The sequence below is a fragment of the Aphelocoma coerulescens genome, chromosome 13 (assembly GCF_041296385.1).
Source record: "Aphelocoma coerulescens isolate FSJ_1873_10779 chromosome 13, UR_Acoe_1.0, whole genome shotgun sequence".
NCBI lineage: Eukaryota > Metazoa > Chordata > Aves > Passeriformes > Corvidae > Aphelocoma > Aphelocoma coerulescens.
This window is the reverse complement of record NC_091027.1, coordinates 19530161-19546072: the sequence shown is the minus strand read 5'-3', so window position 1 is coordinate 19546072 and position 15912 is coordinate 19530161. Positions and strand designations below refer to the sequence as shown.

General features: G+C 51.3%; 1 long non-coding RNA gene across 1 annotated transcript; it reads right to left on the bottom strand.

Moving 5' to 3' along the window:
• LOC138118075 (uncharacterized) lies at positions 1 to 2872 on the bottom strand. The gene is made up of 6 exons (XR_011154985.1): positions 2784 to 2872; positions 2451 to 2544; positions 2326 to 2366; positions 863 to 2221; positions 631 to 757; positions 1 to 420 (listed from the first exon to the last, which is right to left on the bottom strand). It is a non-coding gene; the product is annotated as an uncharacterized lncRNA (long non-coding RNA).
• Positions 2873 to 15912: the final 13040 nt, after the last annotated feature.

Here is a 15912-nt window from a genome sequence, read left to right as displayed (position 1 = left end):
ATATACATGCTGGCAAAAGTCCAATTTACACACGGAGCAATACATGGAAATTCAGTGGCAAACACCAATACAGAACAATACAGGGCAATGCAAGCCAAATACATATCAATACAATAAAACAATGCTACTGTTTCTAGAAAGTTTATTACATTTTCTTTTATTGTTATAAGAAACCCAAAACAGCAACATGTAGAGAACATAACAGTCATCCACCACCCACACCTCCTTTAGCTTACACACAAACCCACCCTTGCTCTCATCTTGACCCCTCCATTAACCCTCGGCGCTCTATGGGAATGTGGTTCCCAGGAGCCTCCAAATCATCCTGCCTCACAAAACCCCATCGCCGACACGGTCCGCACCCAAACCTTGGCAATGAACGTCGCCTCGCAGACCGGCCAGGACCGAAGGAAAAAAAACCTGAGGGGGGGGAACAAACCTGGCTGGGGTTTTTTTAATTCAAAATTTAAAAATGTGTTGAAAAACGTGAAAGGCAAAAATCTCACATACAACATTAGAACCCATCAACACACATGCTCTCACAGGCAGACAGAAGCAGAAAGACAGACAACTCTCACAGACACACACAGTCACACACTCTTCAGCTTACACACTGACTGCGGCCCTTACTCAAAAAACTCTACGGATGAAGATGCTTCAGCACATCTTCCAGCTGCTGCTCCTCGACATCAAATGGTAGATTCTGGGAAAATTGGTAGCATCAGTGACCACAGAGATCCAAAGCCACCTCAGGGACCTAAGAGACAACATGAGGCGGTCAGTGAGGGGCGGAAGGCTAGGAGTTATCTCCACGCTAGGCCCATACATTTTCTACCCAAAACCCCATAGAAAAGATATGAACCTTTAAGTTTTATAACTGTTCTTCTTAACCATTACCCTGCCAGGGCAGGGCAGCTCCAACTGCAAAGAGCACATGGACAAGGTGGTGCACCAAATATAAGCAAAGATAAGAAGAGGGCTTGAGATAACTCTCTGGAAGATTAATTCTTGAGCCCGATATGCTTTAAGGCAACAAAACCTACAGAACTACCACAGTCACATGAGGAGGGTCTAATATGCTCCATATAGAAGTCTAAGGGAATAGGATGTGAACAGAAGGCACTACCAAAAGTGAGAAGGAAGATGGATGAGAACATCTCCTGCACTTCCTCTGGTCTCAAAAAGTAAAAATGTAAAGATGCCAGAATAAGCCCAATCTGGGAAAGTACACAAGGAGAGACCCCCCCCCCCCCGCTGCCAATACGGCCCAGAACAATGCCAATAAAGCATCAAGACATAACAAAGCCCTAGGACACAGAATAGGGTGGACACATGTTACAGTGGGGATACTGCAACACGCCTATATCAAACCAGGAGTCCTGTGGAAAAGAAATATATATAGACGGATTCTTGCTAGATGTTTCAGAGATGTTTATTTCTCCAGCCGCATGGCCGGAATCTGCCGAGGAACTGTTACAGTCAGCCCCCAAGCTCCTTTGCCTGCGCAGGGAAACGCAAACCAACCAATGGGGAACGAGGCTGACCAGGGGCAGGGAAATCCCGTGCCTCCCTCAGGGCTCCCAGGGCTACAGGGCGGGGAAGGGACCCCGACAGACACAAACTACACAACATAGACACAAACTACGTAACACAGAGAGAAGTTAAAACTGCCCAGCAGTTTCACCTGATGGACCCAAGATTCCTGCTGCAAGATGAGCCAGAAAGTGATGATGCCAAAGGAAAGACGGCTCTATAGCAATAACACGTGACAGTGAAACAACTCCTTACGAGAAGTTAGTGCCAAAGCTGTTAAGAGGATGCTCAAGAAGTTCAGTAGGCCTAGAGAAAGAGGTGATGACTGCTGGGCAACCGCTCCGGACCCAAAGGCAGGCTCCTCAGGCAAAAAGATCTGCGATGACATCAAGACTCAAAGCACAAAGCTTGCAAAAACATGGGTATGGAACTGCTCTGCCCGGCAAAGGGTCAGGTGATGCTAAGGAGAAACCCTCTCCCTTTACTTCCAAGGGGCCCATCCCACTACAGCCCTCTCCTCTAAGCTAACTTCAGATTGCCTCCTGTGATTCCAAAGGTTTTTCCCTTCTCCCGACCACCAGTCCCAGCACTTAGCTTTCAGAGATGAGAGGAAAAAATCCATCCTCGACAGAAAAGAACACGTGGGCGCTGTGGACATCAGTACATTCCATGTAGTCTGCTTTGGAGGCTGCGAAAATTCAGAAAAAAACTTCAGACTGCAATGAGACGTCCCAAAAATGACCCCTTCTGCAACACCCCCCTCCCTCGTAACTGCAAAGGCTAATTGCTTACCGGCCGTTTCCAAACTTCGGCTCCACACCGGCTCATGGTACCTAAGACGACAAAACAGAAAAAGTGACTATCACCCTCCAGAAGATTAATCCCCAGGGCTCCTCTACACTGCTGCCCTGGCGCACCTCAAATCTTCATCCGACTCTGGAGGTGGCCTGGACAATACCCGCAAAGTGAAAAGGCACATGCTTGGCACCTCAAAGGACTAAGGCAAAAGACCTGTGACATGAGATGCACAAAAGACAGAGAACGCACAATAGACACGTGACATGTACCGGGACTGCTCTGCCCCTGCGCACCTCGGCACTGTGATCAAAAGCAAGACTTAAGCTTTATGGGTCCTAAGGGGTCCCTTCTTGGGTATCCCCACCTCCAAATCTGACTCAAAAATATCTCCGGTGAGTGCCAACTCGACACCCCGCTTTCACCCCCTCTGTGGGTCACAGGTCTCAACTTACCTCTTGGATGTCTGGGGATGTCAATCTGCCTCGGGTGCAAAAGGCGGCCGCCTCACCATGCAGGCAGCTGGTGCCTTCACCAGGCTGGTTATCTCTTAGTCAGCTACAATGAACAAAACCAAACAAAAATCAGTGCATGAGCTTACTGGCACCTCAGCCAAAACCCATCAATTCTGCCACTCACCGTCTCCTAAAAAGGCTGGAGTCCTCGGGCCGCACGCTCTGGCCGCACTCCAAGGCCAACACCATCGTTGTAGGGTATACCTGAGTTGAGTGGAGACGAGGTGAGGTAGCATTGCTAAAACTTGAGCAGACCCGCGCTCCCCCTCCCTCCCTCCCCAACTTATTGCAACCCCTCAGCCGTTGCCAAAGGCAACCTGGATGGTACCCTCACATGGAAAAGGTAAAGGCTTCGTCACAGAGTACCATGATACTCACAGAGTACTAACAAGGGAAGTGAGACAGGACCATCGGCCGGTCGGTGAGAGGCACGGCATAAGACAGTGGGACGGCCTGAAACACACAAATGACAATGGATGCTTAGAGCTGTACCAGAACTTAGCGCCCAAGGAATAACATGTGGTTCTTTCCACCAATGACTTCTTACCTCATTCACTTGACCTTGACTGCTAAGATCTGGCTTTACCTCCTAAGAACAAAGACAAAGAACAATGCTGTAACACAGCCACCATTTATGTTTGCCCCGCAAAGACAAACAGTGACCGACCTTCAGGTGGGAACCCCCTCACCCGGTATGGGGGGCTCTGGCATGGATTTAATCTGCCTGCATCTGCAAGAAAGTGATGACAAAAGTCAAAGGGCTGCATGAGAACTTCACAGCTCCAGCCATCTTCTGACAATCTAGAAATATCATCTAGAGGACAAACTGCACCCTACATTACAAATTTCAAGTCCCCAAGCCTTGTTCTATTACACCGATATGCCAGGGTATGCAGCAGGGCAGAGCAGCTCTGGGCCAAACCCATGCAGGCACCCATGACAGAGGAGATGACAAACGAGAGGATACAACAAGGAGAGAGAACTCAGGGTGGAAAGCATGACTGCAAGCACATCAAAGGGCTAAGGCAAAAGACCTGTGACACAGGACACCCAAAAGACATGGCATGCACTATAGACAAGTGACACAACATGCACTGCGATTGCTCTGCCCTGCGCACCTCAGCATTGTCATCAAATGTGAGACTTTCACTTTATGCGGGCTAAGGCGCCCCTTCTTGGGTATCCCCATCTCCAAAGCTGACGCAAAAATCCCTCCCGGCGAGGCCCAACTCGATGCTCCGCTTTCATCCCCTTGACTTATCTCTCAGACGTCCTGAGATGTGAATCCACCTGGGACACAAAAGAAGACCGCCTCACCATCCTGGAAGCTCCTACCATCGCCGGGCTTTTGTCTTTTAGACGGCTACAATAACAAAAGCCAAACATCGGTACAGGAACTTCATGGCACATTGGCCAAGCCCCCAACAGTTCCACTACTCACCGTCTCCTAAGAAGGCCGGGGTCCTTGGGCCCCACACTTTGGCCACGCCCCGAGGCAGATACCGTCACCGCAGGGTATACCTGAGTTAAGAGGAGAGGAGGTGATGCGGGACTGCTGAAACTTGAGCAGACCCTCCCTCCCCGACTTGCCGCAATGCCTCGGCCGTTGCCAAAGGCTACCGGGACGGTACCTTCACATGGAAAAGGTAAAGGCTTCATCGCAGAGTCCCGTGATACTTGCGGAGGACTTACGAGGGTGGCAAGAGAGGTCCATCAGCCAGTCGGCGAGGAGTTCAGTGTAATACAAGGGGACTACCTGAAACACACAAATGACTATGGATGCTTAGAGCTGTACCAGAACTTGGCACCCAAGGCATAACAAGTGGTTCTTTCCACCAGGGAATTCTTACCTCATTCACTTGACCTTGACTGCTAAGATCTGGCTTTACCTCCTAAGAACAAAGACAAAGAACAATCCTGTAACACAGCCACCATTTATGTTTGCCCTGCAAAGACAAACAGTGACCGACCTTCAGGTGGGAACCCCCTCACACGGTATGGGGCGCACTGCCGCAGATCTAATCCGTCTGCATCTGCAAGAAAGTGATGACAAAAGTCAAAGAGCTGCATTAGAACTTCACAGCTCCAGCCATCCTGTATCAGTCTAGGAATACCATCTTGAGGCCAAACTACAACCTACCCCACAAATTCCACATCCCCAGGCCTTGTCCTATTACACCCATACTCCACAGTATGCATCAGGGAAGAGCAGCTCTGGGCCAAACCCACTCAGGCACCCGTGACACAGAAGATGACAAACAAGGGGACACAACAAGGAGAGAAAACTCTGGGCTAGATGATCACAAGGACCGAGCAAATGAGGAATGAGATGACCACGGCGAGACCGACGGTGAGCCAACAAGGCTGCAAGAACCCTGGCAGAGGAGGATGATAACAGAAGGGCTTATTCCAAGAACCGCAAAGATGGATGCCCGAGAATTGGACGGGTGGAATCCTCTAGCTATCTCCACATTCTTACAAGCCTTCATCCTCTATAATGGATCATTGCAGGGCACAGCTGACAATGCAGCTCAGAACAAGACCTGAAAAGACACCCGACTCAATGTCGCTGAAGAGAGACGTGATCCTGATGCACCTCCAAGCTCACAAGTCAAAGGATCAATGGTATCGGCACCACACTGAGGAACACCAAGAACAGAGATGCTAAGAATAATGCCCAGCGTTTGCGATAAGCATCTCAAAGGGCTAAGGCAAAAGACCTGCGACATGAGATGCACAAAAGACAGAGAACGCACAATAGACAGGTGACATGTACCAGGCCTGCTCTGCCCTGCGCACCTCGGCACTGTGATCAAAAGCAAGACTTAAGCTTAATGGGGCCTAAGGGGCCCCTTCTTGGGTATCCCCACCTCCAAATCTGACTCAAAAATACCTCCTGGCAAGTCCCAACTCGGCACCCCGCTTTCACCCCTACTGTGGGTCACAGGTCTCAACTTATCTCTTGGATGTCGGGGGATGTCAATCTGCCTCGGGTGCAAAAGAAGGCTGCATCACCATGCGGGAAGCTCGTGCCTTCACCGGGCTGGTTCTCTCTTAGTCAGCTACAATAAAGAAAACCAGACAAACATCAGTGCATGAACTTAGTGGCACCTCAGCCAAAACCTGTCAATTCTGCCACTCACCGTCTCCTAAAAAGGCTGGCCTCCTCAGGCCGCACGCTTTGGCCACGCTCTGAGGCCAACGCCATCGTCATCGTCACAGGGTATACCTGGGTTAAGAGGAGACGAGGTGATGCGGCATTGCCGAAACTTGAGTGGGCCCTCGCTCCTCCCTCCCTCCGCAACTCACTGCAACTAGCCGGCCGTTGCCGAAGGCAACCTGGACGGCACGTTCAAATGGAAAAGGTAAAGGCTTCGTCACAGAGTCCTGTAATACTTCCGGAGGGCTAACGACAGCGGCGAGCCAGGTCCATCAGCCAGTTGACAAGGAGTTTCACCATAATACATGGGGACTGCCTGAAGCACACAAATGACAATGGATGCTTAAAGCTTAGAGTGACAGAACTTGGCATCAAAACAATAACCACCGGTTCAGTACACAGGTCACCACTTACCTCACTAACTCAACTTTGACTGCTGAGATCTGGCATTACCTCCTAAAAACAAAGACAAAGAACGATGCTGTAACACAGCCACCAGTTACACTTGCCCCACAAACAAACGGTGACTGACCTTCCTGCAGGAAGCCCCCTCACCTGGTATGGGGCGCTCTGCCACAGATTTAGTCTGTCTGCATCTGCAAGAAAGTGATGACAAAAGTCAAAGGGCTGCATGAGAACTTCACAGCTCCAGCCATCTTGTGACAACCTAGGAATATCATCTAGAGGCCACACTACACCCTACATTATGGATTTAAAGACCTTGGGCCTTGTTCTATTACACCTATATGCCAGAGTATGCAGCAGGGCAGAGCAGCTCTGGGCCATTCCATGCAGGCACCCGTGACACAGGAGACGACAGAAGAGGGGATGCAACGAGGAGAGAGAACTCTCGGCGAAAAGCATGACTGCAAGCACATCAAAGGGCTAAGGCAAAAGACCCGTGACACAAGATGCCCAAAAGACACAGCATGCACAATAGACAAGTGACGCAACATGCACTGCGATTGCTCTGCCCTGCGCACCTCAGCATTGCGATCAAATGTGAGGCTTTCCCATTATGCGGGCTAAGGGGCCCCTCCTTGGACATCCCCATCTCCAAAGCTGACTCAAAACTCCCTCCCAGCAAGCCCCGGCCCGACACCCCGCTTTCATTCCCTCCGTGGGTCATATCCCTCAACTTATCTCTCGGACATCTGGGGATGTGAATCTTCCTGGGGCGCAAAAGAAGGCGGCCTCTTGCCGGCCCAGAAGCTCCTGCCATTGCCAGGCTGTTGTCTCTCAGTCAGCTACAATAAAGACAACCAAACATCGGTATATGAGCTTAGTGGCATGCCAGCCAAAACCCAACAATTCCACTACTCACCGTTCACTAAGAGAGCCCGGGTCCTCAGGCCGCACGCTCTGGCCACGCTCCAAGGCCGACGCCATCATCGCAGGGTATACCTGGGTTGAGTGGAGACGAGGTTATGCAGCATTGCTGAAACTTGAGTGGACCCTTGTTCCTCCTCCCTCCCCGACATGCTGCAACTCCTCGGCCGTTGCTGAAGGCTACCCAGACGGTACCTTCGCATGGAAAAGGTAAAGGCTTCATCGCAGAGTCCCATGATACTTGCAGAGGACTCACGAGGGCAGCGAGCCAGGTCCATCAGCCAGTCGGTGAGGGGTTTCCGTGTAATACAAGGGGACCACCTGAAACACACAAATGACAGTGGATGCTTAGAGCTGTACCAGAACTTGACACCCAAGGAATACCAAGTGGTTCTTTCCACCAGTGACTTCTTACCTCATTCACTTGACCTTGACTGCCGAGATCTGGCTTTACCTCCTAAGAACAAAGACAAAGAACAATGCTGTAACAAAGCCACCAGTTACACTTGCTGAGGAAACACAAACAGTGACTGACCTTCCTGTGCGAACCCCGTCACCCGGTATAGGGCGCTCTGGCACGGATTTAATCTGTCTGCACCTGCAAGAAAGTGATGACAAAAGTCAAAGGGCTGCATGAGAGCTTCACAGCTCCAGCCATCTTCTGACAATCTAGAAATATCATCTAGAGGACAAACTGCACCCTACATTACAAATTTCAAGTCCCCAAGCCTTGTTCTATTACACCGATATGCCAGGGTATGCAGCAGGGCAGAGCAGCTCTGGGCCAAACCCATGCAGGCACCCATGACAGAGGAGATGACAAACGAGAGGATACAACAAGGAGAGAGAACTCAGGGTGGAAAGCATGACTGCAAGCACATCAAAGGGCTAAGGCAAAAGACCTGTGACACAGGACACCCAAAAGACATGGATGCACTATAGACAAGTGACACAACATGCACTGCGATTGCTCTGCCCTGCGCACCTCAGCATTGTCATCAAATGTGAGACTTTCACTTTATGCGGGCTAAGGCGCCCCTTCTTGGGTATCCCCATCTCCAAAGCTGACGCAAAAATCCCTCCCGGCGAGGCCCGACTCGATGCTCCGCTTTCATCCCCTTGACTTATCTCTCAGACGTCCTGAGATGTGAATCCACCTGGGACACAAAAGAAGACCGCCTCACCATCCTGGAAGCTCCTACCATCGCCGGGCTTTTGTCTTTTAGACGGCTACAATAAAGAAAACCAAACATCAGTACAGGAACTTCGTGGCACATTGGCCAAGCCCCCAACAGTTCCACTACTCACCGTCTCCTAAGAAGGCCGGGGTCCTTGGGCCCCACGCTTTGGCCACGCCCCGAGGGCGATACCGTCATCGCAGGGTAGACCTGAGTTAAGAGGAGAGGAGGTGATGCGGGACTGCTGAAACTTGAGCGGACCCTCACCGCCCCCCCCCCCCCCCCCCACCCCGACTTGCCGCAACTCTCGGCCGTCGCCAAAGTCTACCGGGAGGGTACCTTCACGTGGAAAAGGTAAAGGCTTCATCGCAGAGTCCCGTGATACTTGCGGAGGACTCAGGAGGGCAGCAAGACAAGTCTGTCAGCCAGTCGGCGAGGAGTTCGGTGTAATACAAGGGGACTACCTGAAACACACAAATGACTATGGATGCTTAGAGCTGTACCAGAACTTGGCACCCAAGGCATAACAAGTGGTTCTTTCCACCAGGGACTTCTTACCTCATTCACTTGACCTTGACTGCTAAGATCTGGCTTTACCTCCTAAGAACAAAGACAAAGAACAATCCTGTAACACAGCCACCATTTATGTTTGCCCTGCAAAGACAAACAGTGACCGACCTTCAGGTGGGAACCCCCTCACACGGTATGGGGCGCACTGCCGCAGATCTAATCCGTCTGCATCTGCAAGAAAGTGATGACAAAAGTCAAAGAGCTGCATTAGAACTTCACAGCTCCAGCCATCCTGTATCAGTCTAGGAATACCATCTTGAGGCCAAACTACAACCTACCCCACAAATTCCACATCCCCAGGCCTTGTCCTATTACACCCATACTCCACAGTATGCATCAGGGAAGAGCAGCTCTGGGCCAAACCCACTCAGGCACCCGTGACACAGAAGATGACAAACAAGGGGACACAACAAGGAGAGAAAACTCTGGGCTAGATGATCACAAGGACCGAGCAAATGAGGAATGAGATGACCACGGCGAGACCGACGGTGAGCCAACAAGGCTGCAAGAACCCTGGCAGAGGAGGATGATAACAGAAGGGCTTATTCCAAGAACCGCAAAGATGGATGCCCGAGAATTGGACGGGTGGAATCCTCTAGCTATCTCCACATTCTTACAAGCCTTCATCCTCTATAATGGATCATTGCAGGGCACAGCTGACAATGCAGCTCAGAACAAGACCTGAAAAGACACCCGACTCAATGTCGCTGAAGAGAGACGTGATCCTGATGCACCTCCAAGCTCACAAGTCAAAGGATCAATGGTATCGGCACCACACTGAGGAACACCAAGAACAGAGATGCTAAGAATAATGCCCAGCGTTTGCGATAAGCATCTCAAAGGGCTAAGGCAAAAGACCTGCGACATGAGATGCACAAAAGACAGAGAACGCACAATAGACAGGTGACATGTACCAGGCCTGCTCTGCCCTGCGCACCTCGGCACTGTGATCAAAAGCAAGACTTAAGCTTAATGGGGCCTAAGGGGCCCCTTCTTGGGTATCCCCACCTCCAAATCTGACTCAAAAATACCTCCTGGCAAGTCCCAACTCGGCACCCCGCTTTCACCCCTACTGTGGGTCACAGGTCTCAACTTATCTCTTGGATGTCGGGGGATGTCAATCTGCCTCGGGTGCAAAAGAAGGCTGCATCACCATGCGGGAAGCTCGTGCCTTCACCGGGCTGGTTCTCTCTTAGTCAGCTACAATAAAGAAAACCAGACAAACATCAGTGCATGAACTTAGTGGCACCTCAGCCAAAACCTGTCAATTCTGCCACTCACCGTCTCCTAAAAAGGCTGGCCTCCTCAGGCCGCACGCTTTGGCCACGCTCTGAGGCCAACGCCATCGTCATCGTCACAGGGTATACCTGGGTTAAGAGGAGACGAGGTGATGCGGCATTGCCGAAACTTGAGTGGGCCCTCGCTCCTCCCTCCCTCCGCAACTCACTGCAACTAGCCGGCCGTTGCCGAAGGCAACCTGGACGGCACGTTCAAATGGAAAAGGTAAAGGCTTCGTCACAGAGTCCTGTAATACTTCCGGAGGGCTAACGACAGCGGCGAGCCAGGTCCATCAGCCAGTTGACAAGGAGTTTCACCATAATACATGGGGACTGCCTGAAGCACACAAATGACAATGGATGCTTAAAGCTTAGAGTGACAGAACTTGGCATCAAAACAATAACCACCGGTTCAGTACACAGGTCACCACTTACCTCACTAACTCAACTTTGACTGCTGAGATCTGGCATTACCTCCTAAAAACAAAGACAAAGAACGATGCTGTAACACAGCCACCAGTTACACTTGCCCCACAAACAAACGGTGACTGACCTTCCTGCAGGAAGCCCCCTCACCTGGTATGGGGCGCTCTGCCACAGATTTAGTCTGTCTGCATCTGCAAGAAAGTGATGACAAAAGTCAAAGGGCTGCATGAGAACTTCACAGCTCCAGCCATCTTGTGACAACCTAGGAATATCATCTAGAGGCCACACTACACCCTACATTATGGATTTAAAGACCTTGGGCCTTGTTCTATTACACCTATATGCCAGAGTATGCAGCAGGGCAGAGCAGCTCTGGGCCATTCCATGCAGGCACCCGTGACACAGGAGACGACAGAAGAGGGGATGCAACGAGGAGAGAGAACTCTCGGCGAAAAGCATGACTGCAAGCACATCAAAGGGCTAAGGCAAAAGACCCGTGACACAAGATGCCCAAAAGACACAGCATGCACAATAGACAAGTGACGCAACATGCACTGCGATTGCTCTGCCCTGCGCACCTCAGCATTGCGATCAAATGTGAGGCTTTCCCATTATGCGGGCTAAGGGGCCCCTCCTTGGACATCCCCATCTCCAAAGCTGACTCAAAACTCCCTCCCAGCAAGCCCCGGCCCGACACCCCGCTTTCATTCCCTCCGTGGGTCATATCCCTCAACTTATCTCTCGGACATCTGGGGATGTGAATCTTCCTGGGGCGCAAAAGAAGGCGGCCTCTTGCCGGCCCAGAAGCTCCTGCCATTGCCAGGCTGTTGTCTCTCAGTCAGCTACAATAAAGACAACCAAACATCGGTATATGAGCTTAGTGGCATGCCAGCCAAAACCCAACAATTCCACTACTCACCGTTCACTAAGAGAGCCCGGGTCCTCAGGCCGCACGCTCTGGCCACGCTCCAAGGCCGACGCCATCATCGCAGGGTATACCTGGGTTGAGTGGAGACGAGGTTATGCAGCATTGCTGAAACTTGAGTGGACCCTTGTTCCTCCTCCCTCCCCGACATGCTGCAACTCCTCGGCCGTTGCTGAAGGCTACCCAGACGGTACCTTCGCATGGAAAAGGTAAAGGCTTCATCGCAGAGTCCCATGATACTTGCAGAGGACTCACGAGGGCAGCGAGCCAGGTCCATCAGCCAGTCGGTGAGGGGTTTCCGTGTAATACAAGGGGACCACCTGAAACACACAAATGACAGTGGATGCTTAGAGCTGTACCAGAACTTGACACCCAAGGAATACCAAGTGGTTCTTTCCACCAGTGACTTCTTACCTCATTCACTTGACCTTGACTGCCGAGATCTGGCTTTACCTCCTAAGAACAAAGACAAAGAACAATGCTGTAACAAAGCCACCAGTTACACTTGCTGAGGAAACACAAACAGTGACTGACCTTCCTGTGCGAACCCCGTCACCCGGTATAGGGCGCTCTGGCACGGATTTAATCTGTCTGCACCTGCAAGAAAGTGATGACAAAAGTCAAAGGGCTGCATGAGAGCTTCACAGCTCCAGCCATCTTCTGACAATCTAGAAATATCATCTAGAGGACAAACTGCACCCTACATTACAAATTTCAAGTCCCCAAGCCTTGTTCTATTACACCGATATGCCAGGGTATGCAGCAGGGCAGAGCAGCTCTGGGCCAAACCCATGCAGGCACCCATGACAGAGGAGATGACAAACGAGAGGATACAACAAGGAGAGAGAACTCAGGGTGGAAAGCATGACTGCAAGCACATCAAAGGGCTAAGGCAAAAGACCTGTGACACAGGACACCCAAAAGACATGGATGCACTATAGACAAGTGACACAACATGCACTGCGATTGCTCTGCCCTGCGCACCTCAGCATTGTCATCAAATGTGAGACTTTCACTTTATGCGGGCTAAGGCGCCCCTTCTTGGGTATCCCCATCTCCAAAGCTGACGCAAAAATCCCTCCCGGCGAGGCCCGACTCGATGCTCCGCTTTCATCCCCTTGACTTATCTCTCAGACGTCCTGAGATGTGAATCCACCTGGGACACAAAAGAAGACCGCCTCACCATCCTGGAAGCTCCTACCATCGCCGGGCTTTTGTCTTTTAGACGGCTACAATAAAGAAAACCAAACATCAGTACAGGAACTTCGTGGCACATTGGCCAAGCCCCCAACAGTTCCACTACTCACCGTCTCCTAAGAAGGCCGGGGTCCTTGGGCCCCACGCTTTGGCCACGCCCCGAGGGCGATACCGTCATCGCAGGGTAGACCTGAGTTAAGAGGAGAGGAGGTGATGCGGGACTGCTGAAACTTGAGCGGACCCTCACCGCCCCCCCCCCCCCCCCCACCCCGACTTGCCGCAACTCTCGGCCGTCGCCAAAGTCTACCGGGAGGGTACCTTCACGTGGAAAAGGTAAAGGCTTCATCGCAGAGTCCCGTGATACTTGCGGAGGACTCAGGAGGGCAGCAAGACAAGTCTGTCAGCCAGTCGGCGAGGAGTTCGGTGTAATACAAGGGGACTACCTGAAACACACAAATGACTATGGATGCTTAGAGCTGTACCAGAACTTGGCACCCAAGGCATAACAAGTGGTTCTTTCCACCAGGGACTTCTTACCTCATTCACTTGACCTTGACTGCTAAGATCTGGCTTTACCTCCTAAGAACAAAGACAAAGAACAATCCTGTAACACAGCCACCATTTATGTTTGCCCTGCAAAGACAAACAGTGACCGACCTTCAGGTGGGAACCCCCTCACACGGTATGGGGCGCACTGCCGCAGATCTAATCCGTCTGCATCTGCAAGAAAGTGATGACAAAAGTCAAAGAGCTGCATTAGAACTTCACAGCTCCAGCCATCCTGTATCAGTCTAGGAATACCATCTTGAGGCCAAACTACAACCTACCCCACAAATTCCACATCCCCAGGCCTTGTCCTATTACACCCATACTCCACAGTATGCATCAGGGAAGAGCAGCTCTGGGCCAAACCCACTCAGGCACCCGTGACACAGAAGATGACAAACAAGGGGACACAACAAGGAGAGAAAACTCTGGGCTAGATGATCACAAGGACCGAGCAAATGAGGAATGAGATGACCACGGCGAGACCGACGGTGAGCCAACAAGGCTGCAAGAACCCTGGCAGAGGAGGATGATAACAGAAGGGCTTATTCCAAGAACCGCAAAGATGGATGCCCGAGAATTGGACGGGTGGAATCCTCTAGCTATCTCCACATTCTTACAAGCCTTCATCCTCTATAATGGATCATTGCAGGGCACAGCTGACAATGCAGCTCAGAACAAGACCTGAAAAGACACCCGACTCAATGTCGCTGAAGAGAGACGTGATCCTGATGCACCTCCAAGCTCACAAGTCAAAGGATCAATGGTATCGGCACCACACTGAGGAACACCAAGAACAGAGATGCTAAGAATAATGCCCAGCGTTTGCGATAAGCATCTCAAAGGGCTAAGGCAAAAGACCTGCGACATGAGATGCACAAAAGACAGAGAACGCACAATAGACAGGTGACATGTACCAGGCCTGCTCTGCCCTGCGCACCTCGGCACTGTGATCAAAAGCAAGACTTAAGCTTAATGGGGCCTAAGGGGCCCCTTCTTGGGTATCCCCACCTCCAAATCTGACTCAAAAATACCTCCTGGCAAGTCCCAACTCGGCACCCCGCTTTCACCCCTACTGTGGGTCACAGGTCTCAACTTATCTCTTGGATGTCGGGGGATGTCAATCTGCCTCGGGTGCAAAAGAAGGCTGCATCACCATGCGGGAAGCTCGTGCCTTCACCGGGCTGGTTCTCTCTTAGTCAGCTACAATAAAGAAAACCAGACAAACATCAGTGCATGAACTTAGTGGCACCTCAGCCAAAACCTGTCAATTCTGCCACTCACCGTCTCCTAAAAAGGCTGGCCTCCTCAGGCCGCACGCTTTGGCCACGCTCTGAGGCCAACGCCATCGTCATCGTCACAGGGTATACCTGGGTTAAGAGGAGACGAGGTGATGCGGCATTGCCGAAACTTGAGTGGGCCCTCGCTCCTCCCTCCCTCCGCAACTCACTGCAACTACCCGGCCGTTGCCGAAGGCAACCTGGACGGCACGTTCAAATGGAAAAGGTAAAGGCTTCGTCACAGAGTCCTGTAATACTTCCGGAGGGCTAACGACAGCGGCGAGCCAGGTCCATCAGCCAGTTGACAAGGAGTTTCACCATAATACATGGGGACTGCCTGAAGCACACAAATGACAATGGATGCTTAAAGCTTAGAGTGACAGAACTTGGCATCAAAACAATAACCACCGGTTCAGTACACAGGTCACCACTTACCTCACTAACTCAACTTTGACTGCTGAGATCTGGCATTACCTCCTAAAAACAAAGACAAAGAACGATGCTGTAACACAGCCACCAGTTACACTTGCCCCACAAACAAACGGTGACTGACCTTCCTGCAGGAAGCCCCCTCACCTGGTATGGGGCGCTCTGCCACAGATTTAGTCTGTCTGCATCTGCAAGAAAGTGATGACAAAAGTCAAAGGGCTGCATGAGAACTTCACAGCTCCAGCCATCTTGTGACAACCTAGGAATATCATCTAGAGGCCACACTACACCCTACATTATGGATTTAAAGACCTTGGGCCTTGTTCTATTACACCTATATGCCAGAGTATGCAGCAGGGCAGAGCAGCTCTGGGCCATTCCATGCAGGCACCCGTGACACAGGAGACGACAGAAGAGGGGATGCAACGAGGAGAGAGAACTCTCGGCGAAAAGCATGACTGCAAGCACATCAAAGGGCTAAGGCAAAAGACCCGTGACACAAGATGCCCAAAAGACACAGCATGCACAATAGACAAGTGACGCAACATGCACTGCGATTGCTCTGCCCTGCGCACCTCAGCATTGCGATCAAATGTGAGGCTTTCCCATTATGCGGGCTAAGGGGCCCCTCCTTGGACATCCCCATCTCCAAAGCTGACTCAAAACTCCCTCCCAGCAAGCCCCGGCCCGACACCCCGCTTTCATTCCCTCCGTGGGTCATATCCCTCAACTTATCTCTCGGACATCTGGGG